This window comes from Xyrauchen texanus, chromosome 9 (genome assembly GCF_025860055.1).
Source record: "Xyrauchen texanus isolate HMW12.3.18 chromosome 9, RBS_HiC_50CHRs, whole genome shotgun sequence".
NCBI lineage: Eukaryota > Metazoa > Chordata > Actinopteri > Cypriniformes > Catostomidae > Xyrauchen > Xyrauchen texanus.
This window is the reverse complement of record NC_068284.1, coordinates 6,406,064-6,420,824: the sequence shown is the minus strand read 5'-3', so window position 1 is coordinate 6,420,824 and position 14,761 is coordinate 6,406,064. Positions and strand designations below refer to the sequence as shown.

At 38.5% G+C, this 14,761-nt stretch overlaps 1 protein-coding gene across 1 annotated transcript in view; it reads right to left on the bottom strand.

Moving 5' to 3' along the window:
* Positions 1–14,761, bottom strand: part of LOC127649498 (gastrula zinc finger protein XlCGF8.2DB-like) — a 162,502-nt gene that overhangs the window by 38,642 nt on the left and 109,099 nt on the right. The window lies entirely within an intron of this gene.

Here is a 14,761-nt window from a genome sequence, read left to right as displayed (position 1 = left end):
GCCTCCGACACGCGTCATGCGCGTAAATTTCGCTTCAAACTTTTGTTTTTTACGCGCGTCAATTTCGCTCTTGACGCGCGAATGGATTCAAAGTGGTCAAGCGTATAACTAGACGCGGTATAGGCGCGAATTTGACGCGCTATGAATAGTGCGTCAGGCGCGAGTGATTTCAATGTTAAGTCAATGCAAAGACGCGTTACGCGCGTAAAAAATTCCTGCGACGCGAATGAGGCGTAGAGCGCGGCGCGGTAGACGCGAATACGCCTCGTTCGCGCGAATTGAGCGTCTGGTGCGTTATGCGCGAATGGTGCATTTTGTGCATTCACGCGTTTGACGCGAATTCGCGTCTGCCGCCCGAGTTGAAAAATCTGAACTTTGGCGTTAATTCGCGCCACGTTAACCAATCAGGAGCCTAGCTGCCTGCTGTCACTCAGGAGGTAAAGTGACGTAAACTCCCGCTCTGAATCTTTCATTCCAAAATCACTGACAGCTAGCTAACTTAGAGTCACATAAGAATTCACACTGGTGAGAGACCTTTCACATGTCACCAGTGTGGAAAGAGTTTTAAGCATAAAGAAAGTATTCATCATCATATGAGAATTCACACCGAAGAGAAGGCTTTTGCATGTCTTCATTGTGGAAAGAGTTTTATTTGCAAAAGAGACCTTCAGGTTCACCAAAGATCTCACTCAGGAGAGTGCCTTTTCATATGTCATCAGTGTGGAAGGGGTTTCAAGATAAAAGGAAACCTTAAGAGTCACATAAGAATTCACACTGGAGAGAAGCCTTTCGCATGTCATCTGTGTGTAAAATGTTTCGGTACAAAATGGCACCTTAATAATCACATGACAATTCACACTGGAGAGAAACCTTTCACGTGTCCGCAGTGTGGGAAGAATTTCACACAGAAAAGCGGTCTTAATAAACACATAATACTTCACATTGGAGAGAGAAGTTTTGTATGCCATAAGTGTGGAAATAGTTTCAGAGAGAAAGGGAACCTGAACAGACACATGAAATTGACGAATTGGGTCGGATTACATTGAATGACAGCTAAATATGTGGATGTGGTTTATACACTAAAAAAAGTACGTTTTACAGTACAGTTTTCCCAGCTGGGTTGTACAGTATGTAACTGAGGGCAGTTTCACCAATAAAGAACAATGTTTTGTTTGTTACAGCTCTGTATCTCTAACAGTTTTGGTACATTTCATTATAAATGCATTTCCAAATGCAGCTCATAACTATTTTAGTTCAGTAATCTCTTGTATATTAACACATTTATTTGTATTGTGTTATACACTGAGAAATGCTTGAATAAATTAATCAGTTGCATTTTTAACTATGTGCTAGTTTAATAGAACATAAAACAATAAACTACATTTTCTGAGATGTTACACATGATAGATGTCAATGCATCCATTCATTTAAAGAGGAAAGTGGTTAATTTAGGGATTTTTTGGCCCTTTTTTTTTCTTCAGAGTCATCACAGGGTGTGATGTTTAGTTGTACATTGTGCCATGAGTGTCTCATAATTATTAATGACACTGTGTTGTCTCATGATTATTCATTAAACCACATGACTGCCACTTTAAACTCTCAAGTGATTGTTCAAGACTGCATAGCCTCCTGCAATACTGCCAGAGGGGCAGGAGGAGCTTTTAATCAATAGCAAAACTTTTAAATGTTCACACCAAACATGCTTATTAACGTGAATGTTTCGTGATATGTGGAGGGGCTGGCATTGTTTGTCCCAGATACAAACGTTATGGATCAATCCATCCATACTTAATGTGAGTGTGTTATATATTTACCATTTACATTGCAGTGATCACAATGAACTAACTGACAACATTAATACAAAACCAGCCACCAAATTCACACCGCACATGGTAGCCATTCAAACTAAGAATAAAGAAACCTTGTACATCCCTAGATCCCTATGAAAAATACCTGCATTAAAAAAAAATAGGAGGAACTCTGCATCCAACTCGTGATTTATTCAGAAGTGAGCACCTTTGATCATCAGGCTTGAAATGTCTTGTACACAACCTATACACTTATGAGCCAAAACATTATGACCACCTGCTTAATATGCTTTTGGTCCTCTGCAAGCTGCCAAAACAGCACCGACCTGCCAAGGGAATGGACTCTACAAGACCCCTGAACCTGTCCTCTGTTATCTGGCACCAAGTCATTAGCATCAGATCCTTTAAGTCCTGTAAGTTGCAAGGTGGATGCTAATGTCTTTGTGGATCAGACTTGTTGGTGGTGCACATCCCACAGATGCTCAATTGGATTGAGATCTGGGTAATTTGGAGGCCAGGGCAACACCTTGAACTCTTCATCATGTTCCTCAAACCATTCCCGAGCAATATGTGCAGTGTGCATTATCCTGCTGAAAGAAGCCACTGCCATCAGGGAATACCATTGCCATGAAGGGGTGTACCTGGTCTGCAATGATGTTTAGGTAGGTGACGTGTCAATTGACGTCCACATGAATGGACGACCCCAGGGTTTCCCAGCAGAAAATTGCCCAGAGCATCACTCTGCCTCCACCGGCTTGTCATCTTCCCACAGTGCATCCTGGTACCATCACTTCCCCAGATAAACGTCACACGTACATGGCCATCCATGTGATGAAAAAGAAAATGGGACTCATCGGACCAGACAACCTTCTTCTGCTGCTCCAAGGTCCAGTTCTGATGCTTACGTGCCCATTTTAGGTGCTTTCGACAGTAGACCGGGGTTCATCACGAACACTCTAACCGGTCTGCGGCTACGCAGCAGGGTGTGATACACTGGAAAGATGTTATCGAACTGGACCAAAACCAGATAGCGGAAATCTGAGACCATTTCTGCTGAGCTTTCATTGCTTCCAAGAAAAATAATATGTAATGTGCTGGACCAGTAATCATCCATTCAAAATGGTTACACTATGATGTGCCTTCTAGATTTTCAAAATGAAATCATCATATTTGATAATCAATCAGAAGCACACATATTCTATGATTGACACATTATGAATGTAGGGGGACCCTCTGAACCTGAGTCAGTAGATTAAGTATCTCCTTATCTGCAGACTTTGGACTGAGTGCAATAACAAGCATAATTAAGCTTTTCCTTCTTATATTATTATTTTTGTTTCTCATGAAACAAATCTTTATAATGAAATGCGATGGCATCGGACTGCATTACGGAGATGGATGCTCTCCATGTTGTTATCTATATGAACGTGATCACATGCACTTTATAGATATGAATATAATATACTTTAGTAAGCTATAATGATCTGATAATGCAACTTAAGCCAAGACTGCCCATGACTTGTTTGAGTTATACATTTATATTTTGTTAGGCTTTCCCTGTATAGCACTAGTGATAGGGTGTACAATTGGGAGACATGGGTACAAATTTATGTTAGGGCAGCGGCAGTCCAAGGGTGGTTTCACATATAGTACGTTTTAAGTGAACCACACCCAGTTCAGTCAAGGTGAACCGGAAAGGGAACCAGCCGCAAATTACCTCAGTGACTTTGGTGTAAAGGGGACTTTCTTCTGGTGAAGAAAGGGGTCCGGTTTCATTTTGGTCCTCTTCACATTAATGTTGTCTCAGACCTCTTGTTGTTCACACCACAGCTCCTCAAGAACTCAGACCCATTGCAGCTAGGGCTGTTACGACTATGAAATTTGGCTGACAATAATTTTTCATGAATAATTGCGATTATTATGATAAAAATTGTCATAATTCTTAAGGTGTATGAATGCTCATTACAGATAAGTCTACACCTTAAGTAGTAAATTATTATAAATAAAATGGAGCTATATGATTACATTTAAGGTTTTAAAGACTATTACATTTTCATAAAACATTATTGCAAAGGAATAGTATTACATAAAAAAGTAATATTTTATATGTTATATCATTTATGAAACCCAGACAGCACCGGTAATTATATTGCATTATGCAATATTAATAATGTATACTGCATTATGTCCAAAATTCTTCACTCACATTATGTTAAGGCTCTCTGATAAAACCTACAACATTTATTTCGCATGAAGGAAAACATTGAAATTCTATGTGCATTTGGAAATATGTTTCTTTATCTATCGTCTCGATAGTAATGCATGTCATTTACATTGTATGAGCCAAGAACATTTGTCGTTGTGCGAATAAATTAAAGTGAAACCATAAAATGCCTTGCTTGTATTTTTGTGGGAGTTTGGCACAAACCTCCGTAGAAGGTACGCCCATCAGAGCACTTTTAAAGCGGTTCATCAATGAGCTTTCCACACTGAAGACAAGCGAAATGCATCTCTCCAGTGTGAATGATCATGTGTTGCTTGAGGTTTTCTTTCTTTTTTAAATTCTCTCCACACAGGTGGCAGGTGAAAGGCTTTCTAATATGAACTTCTATGTGATAATCATGGCTTTTTTTTAATGTAAAACTCTTTCCACAATAATAGCAAACAAAACACTTCATTCCAGTGTGAATTCTCATATGGCTATCAAGACCTCCTATACCTTTGCATCTCTTTCCACACTGATGGCATGCGAATGACTTATTTCTAATATGAACTGCTGTGCGATAATCAAGGCTGTTTATAAATGCAAAATTCTTTCCACAATGATAGCATACGAACCGCTTCTCTCCAGTGTGAGTTATGATGCATCTTTTAAGACCTCCTTTACCTGTGCAACTCTTTCCACACTGATGACATGTGTCAGGATTCTCTCCAGTGTGAATTCTCATGTGACGATTCAAGCTTCCTTGACGACTGAAACTCTTTCCACACTGAGAACAAGTGAAAGATTTTTTGGATTTGGTTTCTTCAGTCTGTGAGCCACTAAAAGATTGATCACCAGTAATAACATCAACAGGCATCTGATACTGATGTTTCTCCTCTTCATTCAGATCTTGACTTTCCTTTTTCAGCTCCATCAGGTCTAAAAGTAAAAAATATGAAATTGTTAAAAATAAATTCAAGAACAATTAAAGAAATAGTTATGATAAAAGCACAAAATGATCATTTTCTCCCCCTTATGCATCTCAAACTTGTATGACTTCAGCGAAACACAAATGAAGATATTTTACTGGAGATATGATGTGAATAAATCCACACAATTTAAGTCAAGGGGTTCGACACTATTAAGCTCCAAAAAAGACAAAGGCACCGTAAAGGTAATTAATTCAACTCGAGTGGTTTAATCCAAGTGTTCTGTGTGTACAGCATCCTGAATGTGTCAAGCGAGAAGTGTAATCGTGCTTCAAATCATGATCGCCCCAAGATGACGACTACAGATGTCAAGATTTATAGTAAAAAAGGAGAAACATTTTGGTCTGTTTCACACCCAAAACTGCTTATAACACTTGGATTAAACCACTCAAGTTATATGGATTACTTTTATGCTGCCTTTATGTTCTTTTTTGAGCCTGAATGTTTTGGACCACTTTGACTTAAATTGCATGGATATCATAAATCAATGAAAATATCTTCATTTATGTTCCACAGAAGAAAGTAAGTCATACAAGCTTGAGATGGCAAAAGAGTGGTTAAAAGATAAGAGAATTGTCATTTTTGGGTGACCTATTACTTTTATTTATTTTTCATATAAAAAACAAAAACGTATTTTTATGAAAATTGTTTGTGTGATGTAAACATAATGAACATGACAAAAAAATGGCAAGACTTGAAATTAGGGGATCTCCCGATACTGATCCTGCTGTCATGTTCTTCTACTCATGCTCGTAAAAATGCTCTGATACCAAAAACCGATACCATCTGACGTACGAATGTCATCGAGTAAACATTCAGCGCACAAATGAAAATCGCGTTATGATTAAGTGAGATTGTTTAGCTACAAACAATCCTGCGCACTTCAAATGTGAGCGCTTGTGAATGTGTGGAGTGACCTTTTAAAGCTCCTCCTTGACTCTACTACTACTAATAAATATAACAGAATTACTAATGATTTATTATAGCAATATCTCACCTCTGTGATGCTCTGTTAACTCATATGTTGTATTATGGATTGAGCTGTGAGGTTCTGTATAAAATCACTTCATTTGATAAAAACAACACAATATGTTGAAAATGAATTGATCTATTTTAATTTGATTAAAGTTATAATGAATCTGTTTATTTAAACACAATTTTGATGATAAATTGAAATAAACTGGTGATATGGAATGTATTATTCATATACACTGGCAAATTATTTTTGGAAGCATAAATCTAACTTTAAGCAATTTTGATTCTCTGGACATTTTAAAATTGTTTAAGAATATATTTTTAAATCCTTACAAGACACATTTGACTGGATATTTACTGACAATTCTGCAGTGAAAACACTAATGTCTGACATTGAATCACTCAAAAGCTTTTTAAAAATAAAACCCGCAAATTTACCTTTTTACCAACTTCAGGCACTTTTCCACTGCACGTTACGTTTCAACTCACCTCAACTCTACTCGCTTTACTTTTCTGAGCTTGCATTTCCACTGCAGTTTAGTGCCGCCTCAATGTGGGTGGGATTATAGGCTGACCGTCATAGTTGCTCCGCCTCTACTGCCGCGTGACATCATCTTAAACACGACACAAACTGACAAAAACAATGACACGACCGCTAGCTGTTAGCTACTAGCTCATTGTGCTGCAGTTGTTGCATGGTGATTTTACACAAGTGTAACAGTTAAATTGGCCTGGTTGTTTTAGAAGCTTTCCAGTAGCTGGTCAACTAAAGTGAAGCTTTCAAGCAGAATATAGAGTTAACAAAACATACCATCCTCCATCGTGGATCAACGCCAGTCCAGGGCGCTCTCCCTCCCATTGCGCTCCGGTTTAGATAGCGTCAATTTGGTCGAACCACTTTCACTTTTCCTTGATGGTTCTGTTGTGACTTAAGTTTTTTTTTTTACTTTTCCCTAAACTGTTTGAAGGTCTGGTGGTAGCCGTGTGTGGCCAACAGCTGAGACACTTCCTGAGAGACAATATCGTTTCGCTCATCGCTAACGAGTGGACCGTCTGCACCTCGTTTATTGACCATGGTGTGGTTTTGCGCACAGCCATTTATTTTTTCACAATTCGAAATTCGCATGAACAAATGATACTGTTATCGCTGTTGCTAACTTTAAAACTAGCGGGTTTATGTTGCGTGTTGTAAACCCAGTGACGCTGGAAGTGCCGATTCTCCCTGACCAATCAGTGATCTGCAGGATTTTGACATAACATTTACTATTGGCTCGGCTCGCTTGGAAACTCGACCGAGGTGGCACTAAAAAAAGTATCAGGTACCAGGTACTATCCACAGTGGAAAACCCCAAAAAAGCAAGCAGAGTCGAGTTGTACAGTGCAGTGGAAATGTTCATTCTAAATGAATTTAGAAACAGTTTGTTCGGTTCATTACTTGTCTAGTTGTGGTGATGGGAATGAACCAGTTAAAAAAACAATTCAGCAGTTCTTTTTCATCATCACATAATGATGTCACTGTACATAATGCTAATGTCATGGAATACATGCTCAAACACATTCAATAAAGCCATATGTAAATGCATATTGCTGATTATTACATTTTAATCAATTCATTTCTAATAAGGGTGTCTATTCCCATCAGTGATCTTACATCTTGGATAAGATTTCTACATTAAAGTTTTACACCTAAAGCACCCAGTACTGACACTGATATACAAATGTGGATGTTCTACGTGTCTCGTGCATACAAAATTAATAAACTAGTCTTAATCACCTCACCCTTTTTACAGAAACCACAATACAGCTCTTAACAACTTGAAATATAATCTGCATGCAGATTATACTCAATAGTAAAATTCATTTACATCTTTCGATTAAAATGCATGCAAGCATGCTCATCAGCAGCTCACTCATCAGTTCTCAGAACTTCAGACATGTCTGAAAGTGGCGATTCTCAGTTCACTGTACTGTTCACTCGAGAACTGCAGTGAGCAACTCATTGGAGTTTACTTGAGAATAGTTGCAACCGGTGCGTTCAGTCCGAGTTTGTGAACTAGCTGGAGCGGTTCATTGAAAATAAGAGTAAGTAAAAGCAGATTGTTCTAGGACCATATTAGGCTATTCCCGGTTATCGTCTCATTTCTAGTCGGAGTGTCAGGCACATCTGAGAGACAGGTAAAGATCTAGATCTGTGTTGACTTGAGACACAAACTGTTTCAAAACACTTCCTTTAACTTCAAAGTATTCCTTTAACTAGAAACATATTTATGGGATTATCAGGTCTCGGCATTAATGCTTGTCCGGACTAGTGGTTTTTTGAAGAGACAAGTAAAAGACCATTTTACTTGCCCGACAGGACATGTGGACTGATACAAATTTAAATAACTAAAAAATGACCAGCTATATTTGTGATATAGCCTAGGCCTGTGTCACTTATTAAAAAGTTATATTCTTATTGTGTTTCTAAAATAATCTACAGGGTCTGAAATTCGGCGTGGGACTGCAAGTATTGCACAAAATTGTAATCATTCCTGCATGTTCCTCATTCATAATATGGGGAATTCCAGTACACTTTTATTCACTTAAACATTCAGTTAAAATTAGTAATCCAAATCAACCAGATGAACAAAGTAATTCAATATTGTCTTTGTAATTCCAAAAACTGTAATTCCAGAATCTGTGTGAATGATTCAGCTCGTCAGTGTCCTTCTCTCTGCAGCAGCTCAATAACCGCTTGTTGAAGTGTGAGCATGCGCAGTGAGGAAGTGCGTTTTGTCACAGATTTATAATACGACAAAACAATCACTCCTGTTAATAATCAACAACTAAGTTGTCAATGTTGCAAGCGCACAACGTCAAGTCCTCGTGGTGGCATGTGACTCACTCAATCTTAATCCGGGTGGCGGAGGACGAATCTCAGTTGCCTTAGCAACTGAGACCATCAATCCGCGCATCTTATCACGTGGCTTGTTCAGTGTGTTACCGTGGAAAAATAGCATGTGTGGAGGTTTCATGCTATTCTCCGTGGCATCCACACAGAACTCACCACGCGCACCACTGAGAGCGAGAACCACATTTTAGCGACCACGAGGAGATTACCCATGAGACTCTACCCTCCCTAGCAACCGGCCAATTTGGTTGCATAAGAGACCTGGCTGGAGTCACTCAGCATGCCCTGGATTCGAACTCGCAACACCAGGGGTCTTAGTCAGCGTCAATACTCGCTGAGATACCTAGGCCCCTGGGTGACATTGTATTAAAAACATAAGATATGTAAAAAATGTTTATTTTCGGATATATTTTTTAAAGCCATGATAGTAAAAACAGCTATTTGTCATTTTTGTGTTGGGGCCAGAGAAAAGTTTGGCAGGGCCAGTAAAAATCTGAAGCACTGGCCCAACCGGCCATAAGAAAAAATTCTTAGGGTTGAGCCATGGGCGTACCAAAAATAAATAAATAAATACCTGATGAACTCTAAGATATAGCAGCAGTTGACAATGGCTTTGCTCTCTCCATGTTGAATAAAACAGCTTTTATAAGGATACTGATATAACTGGACTCTTCATTTTAATTTGAACAGTCATGACTTTATACATAGGATTCACAATTACAATTAATGTATTTAGGAGTAAAACTTTATTATTATTATTAATTAATTAACGAGTTCACATTTCAAGAATAAATACAAACCTCTTTGTTCTTCAGTATCTTCAGTTTTTATTCCACATGTTTGTGTAATACTGATGTCTTCACTCTCTTCTTTAATAAACAGATCTCAATCGTTTCATCTGGAGTTTTTCTTCCTCATCTGGAAACTATTCTTCATCATGTTGAAGATGTTGGCAAAATCAACAGAACGTGAAATATTGTAAGAACACATTTAAAATAACTTCAAATCAATTTAGAATGTTTTGTAAAGTGTTAAACCCATTAAACTCTCAAATACACAACCCTTTCTTCAGTCAAACAACAACAAGAGAATCACGGCGCAGCCTGATGACGACACTAACGTACAACAAAATAAAAGTCATTCCACTCCAAGACGTTTTGACAAAAAGCGCAAAATTAATGTACTATAAAAATAATTATTATTTTAGATGCAAAGTAAAGCTTAAGATATTTGGTTGTAATAATAATAATAATAATGAGGATAGCTACAGATGAAATTTCACATATATTTCCTAAGTTTTGCTAATTCATTAATAAATTCATGTTGTGCAATTATAGGTTAAATCGCACTATAGCAAACACAGTTACATTGTGGTGACATACATAGAAATGTAAAAGATGTGATAATGCTGTAGCAACGTTGTTGTACATATTACATATACATAATCATATTAGGTCTAATTGAGAATAATAACCTGCATAAAATAAATAATAAAAGAACTTCACAACCGTAACACTCAGAGACCCAGCATTGAAAGAATTGCATCATTTGTTTACAACAATCACACCACTTTTTTCAAATTAAAATTTGGGGGTCATATTGAATGCCACAGCTTGCTAAAGTCACACAGTAGACCTTTTTCCACTGACTGTGATGATGTCCCACCTTATTTAGCAGTGTAAATCTATCGATTGTTTTTTTTATATTATACATTTTTTAATCAGCAGGAAGCCGATGGAGTGCGTACTCCAGGTAGGGAATGAGGTTTTGCCCCAAGTGAAGGAGTTCAAGTACCTCGGGGTCTTGTTCACGAGTGAGGGGACAATGGAGCGGGAGGTTGGCCGGAGAATCGGGGCAGCGGGGGTGGTATTGCACTCGCTCTATCGCACCGTTGTCACGAAAAGAGAGCTGAGCCGAAAGGCAAAGCTCTCGATCTACCGGTCAATTTTTGTTCCTACCCTCACCTATGGTCATGAAGGTTGGGTCATGACCGAAAGAACTAGGTTGCGAGTACAAGCGGCCGAAATGGGCTTCCTCAGAAGGGTGGTGGGCTTCTCCCTTAGAGATAGGGTGAGGAGCTCAGTCATCCGTGAGGAGCTCGGAGTAGAGCCGCTGCTCCTTTGCGTCGAAAGGAGCCAGTTGAGGTGGTTTGGGCATCTGGTAAGGTTGCCCCCTGGCCGCCTCCCTAGGGAGGTGTTTCAGGCACATCCAGCTGGGAGGAGGCCTCTGGGAAGACCCAGGACTAGGTGGAGAGATTACATCTCCACACTGGCCTGGGAATGCCTCGGGGTCCCCCAGTCAGAGCTGGTTAATGTGGCTCGGGATAGGGAGGTTTGGGGCCCCCTGCTGGAGCAGCTGCCCCCGCGACCCGACTTCGGATAAGCGGTTGAAGATGGATGGATGGATACATTTTTTAAATATTGAGTGTAAGTTTATAACATACTTTGTGTTATATTACCCTGGAAATAGTAAATAATAATAATAATAATAATTAGCACAGCTGCTAGGGGGTTTCTATTTCAGCTGCTGAGAGAATGGCAGTAAATTTGGCATCTTCTCCCATTTCATCCACCGCTCTCTGTTTTTTCCTCATCTGGAAAGTCATTCAAATGTAATAGAGGGGGATTTCTTTTGCTCCTGGAGCAAATGGGTAAGTGACAATTATATTTGCTGTGATCTCCCATTCACTGCTGTCGTTGTTTACCCTGCAATCGTTTACTTACGTGTTGCAAAACAAAGAGTGTGAAAAAGGTCTATAGAAACTAGCGTGCAACCATTTTGAATATTTTGTCTCGGAACTTCCGTTCTAGCAGTTTGCGGTTATGGGGGGCGTGAGAGGATGAACGGTAAGGATTGACACCTGTGGGAAATTATCTCTAACAGCTGTTTGTGTTTGCAGTGAGTGCTGAGAGGAATAAAAGAGCAGTCCAGACCGCTGGAGGGTGTGTGTGTGTGTTGAATGTTCTGCTGAAAAGCCAGTAGAGTGTGTGAGTGTAAGACTGAGAAAGTGTGAGTAATAAAGACACCCTGTAAATTGTTTATCTGGCTCCCAGTACCTCCTGCAACGAGAGAGTTTGTAAACTGTCACACAGTTCTATACAGATATCTATGGTGTTGATGTCAAAGTGTAATTAGCTAGCGAAGTGGATTTACAGTTTATAGAGTTGTCAAAAGTTATCATGAGTATTTTACAGTGTTCAGGGGATGCCATTAAAATAAAAGCAGCCCAGGGAGATTTTAAAACAAGAGTAATTCATTCATAAATACACAAGATCTTACCATCACGCTGTGGACATACTGATGTGCCTCTGTGCTCATGAAACTCCAGACAACACAAAGTCTTCAAAAATATCTCTGCACGGCACCTCTGACCATCTTCTCAAATTTTGACTTTAATGTTGAACTTGCATGTGTAATAATACGAGCTGTCACTGTTGGAAATTAAATAACAACTACACATTTTAACACAAATTATTAACAAGTTGAAAACTAAAAATTAAGCAGAATTACACCTATAACAATTAAACGCTTGTATTATGAAAAAGTGCAGTGTGTCATAGCTGTTTGAATGTGATCTGTCAGGTCCAAAAAATAAAAAATTTCAGTGACATCAAAACACCTCACTAGCATTTTTACTTAGTAAAGGGTCACTGTAGACTCACACCATCAACTCTTTAATACTCTTAATAGAATACTTTCTGTGCTCCCACAAGAAATCAATTTTGATCTACTCTTCTAAGTAGCTTTAATACAAACAGGAAGTTAAATGACAAAATTCAGAAGAGTGGAGTGCAGAAAAAAAAGAAAGGGGGGGGTTGAATAAGGTGAATAGATTCAATATGCTTAGCAAATAGCAAAATATGCTTAAAAATCTCGATTTTTATCATCAGTGGCTTACTAAAAACATGTTCAAGGAGGAAAAATTTTTATATTTCAATAGGTCTCTGAGGGTTGAAGTTATTGTATCTTGTGTGATACTTTTACACTTGGGGTAAATGTCCCACACACTTAGTGTAAAAGACCTCTAGGGGATGTTATAGTGTGTAGAATTAGGGACAATACTTAAATAAAAAATGTGTCAATTAATGCAAGTAATTATGAGACAGCAAGATGCTTTTTTGAGTACGAAATTAAGAAAAGGGTGCACGATTTCCTGTTTATTTAAAACACATTTGGCATTTTATAACATCTAAAGTATTCTATAAACAAATGAATCTCCATTGCGATTGGATCAGTCAATGTGAGCCCACTGTGAAAGATTTTCAGAACAAATCTATTCTCCCCACTTTAAAAAAACAATGTGTTTTATAGGGGCCTTTAGGGATTTTTTACCCCAAATACCATCCTTTCACTTATTGGACAGTTATTAAAAAACTTTTTTGTGGCATGGGGGGCGTGGTCATGTGTCGGTCTGCGGGAGAGAGAGAGCGGTAAGGCTTGTCACCTGGACCTCTAACACCTGTGTCTTGTTATAGTGATACGGAGAGAGACATTTAAGGGACGCCAAATGTCGAGAGGGGGAGAGAGAATTTTTCTTTTTATTTGAAAAAATAAATGTATTCATTTCAGGGATGATAGATAACTCAAGACCTAGATATGGATCTGATTTGCTCTCTGATGCTTTCTTGAGCAATTGCTTCACTATAAGTACTCACTTTTCTGCCTTCAAATTGGACAACTGTGGACTTGAAGTCATGTGTTTGAAATCATAGTTAGTAGCAAAGTCCTGAAACTCTTTGGAATTGTAATATGGACCATTTTCACTCTGTAACGCATTCAGGATGGGCAAGGAGGATGCAGGAACAGGCAGAACAGTCAACACCTCTGTGAAAGATTACTCTCAAAGTTTTGATGCCAGAAGATAAAAAAAAAGCTGAGTTGTCTGCTGTGCAACTGACGCATCTGGGTCCATACCTGCTAATATACACATGATCCACCAAGGCATGACTAATACATTCCATACATGTCACCACCATTTGCCATTTTATTCTGTGTCTCCAGTCTGTTGTTTTTTAAGAAGTGGACAGGAAACCTCCGTGAAGGGGCCTCACCAGATATATTTTCTCTAGTGTCAAAACAGGAGACTAAGTTTACCATATGTGAGCACATTCCATTCCTTCACAGGCCTCTACACATAAACACACAGTAAGATACATGCTTGACCATAATAACTGTAGAATAAAATGGCTATTTTTACATTGATATAGTCACTGTATATATGTATGCACTCTCTGCTCTAATGGCCATATCTCTTCTACATCATATATTGATGGAAGGTTGAAATAGGCCTTAATACATTTTCTTTTCTGTAAATTACATATATACTCCTCATTAGTTATGCAGCAAATGTTGAGTCTCTCTATCTGGATAACAAATTCTACAATTTGAAGAATGGCCAAACAGCCTACAAAGCCAAAACTTTTTAGTATTCTCTGAGTTAACAAAGAAAATTCCTTTCCAAATTGTCACAAGAGACATGCTTTCATTTTCTCTTACGCTGTCCGTGCCTGTTCATAACAATCTCAAGGCATGTTTCTCTCACTTTTTCAGTCATGAAACGTAACATCACTCTCCCCAACAAGATTTAGATCCTTTTTATTTCTGGTAACTTCACAGTGCAATCAGCAACATATATAACCAGTACACAATAGTATACAACACCTTATAAAATGTTATTAATGTTCCCTAAATCATAAACTATTATACGTCCAAGCCTAAGTGATTTTTTCAAATACATTACTCAATAGCAAAGTCAAACTCCATTAAGGGATCTCAGGTCATTTGGTCCGCCATGCTTGTAACGCACCTGGAAAGCTATGTTCAATGCATACACCTCCAATCTGCTTGATTGGAGAAAGACTGAAATCTCACTGTTTTTCAAGATTATGTGTACACA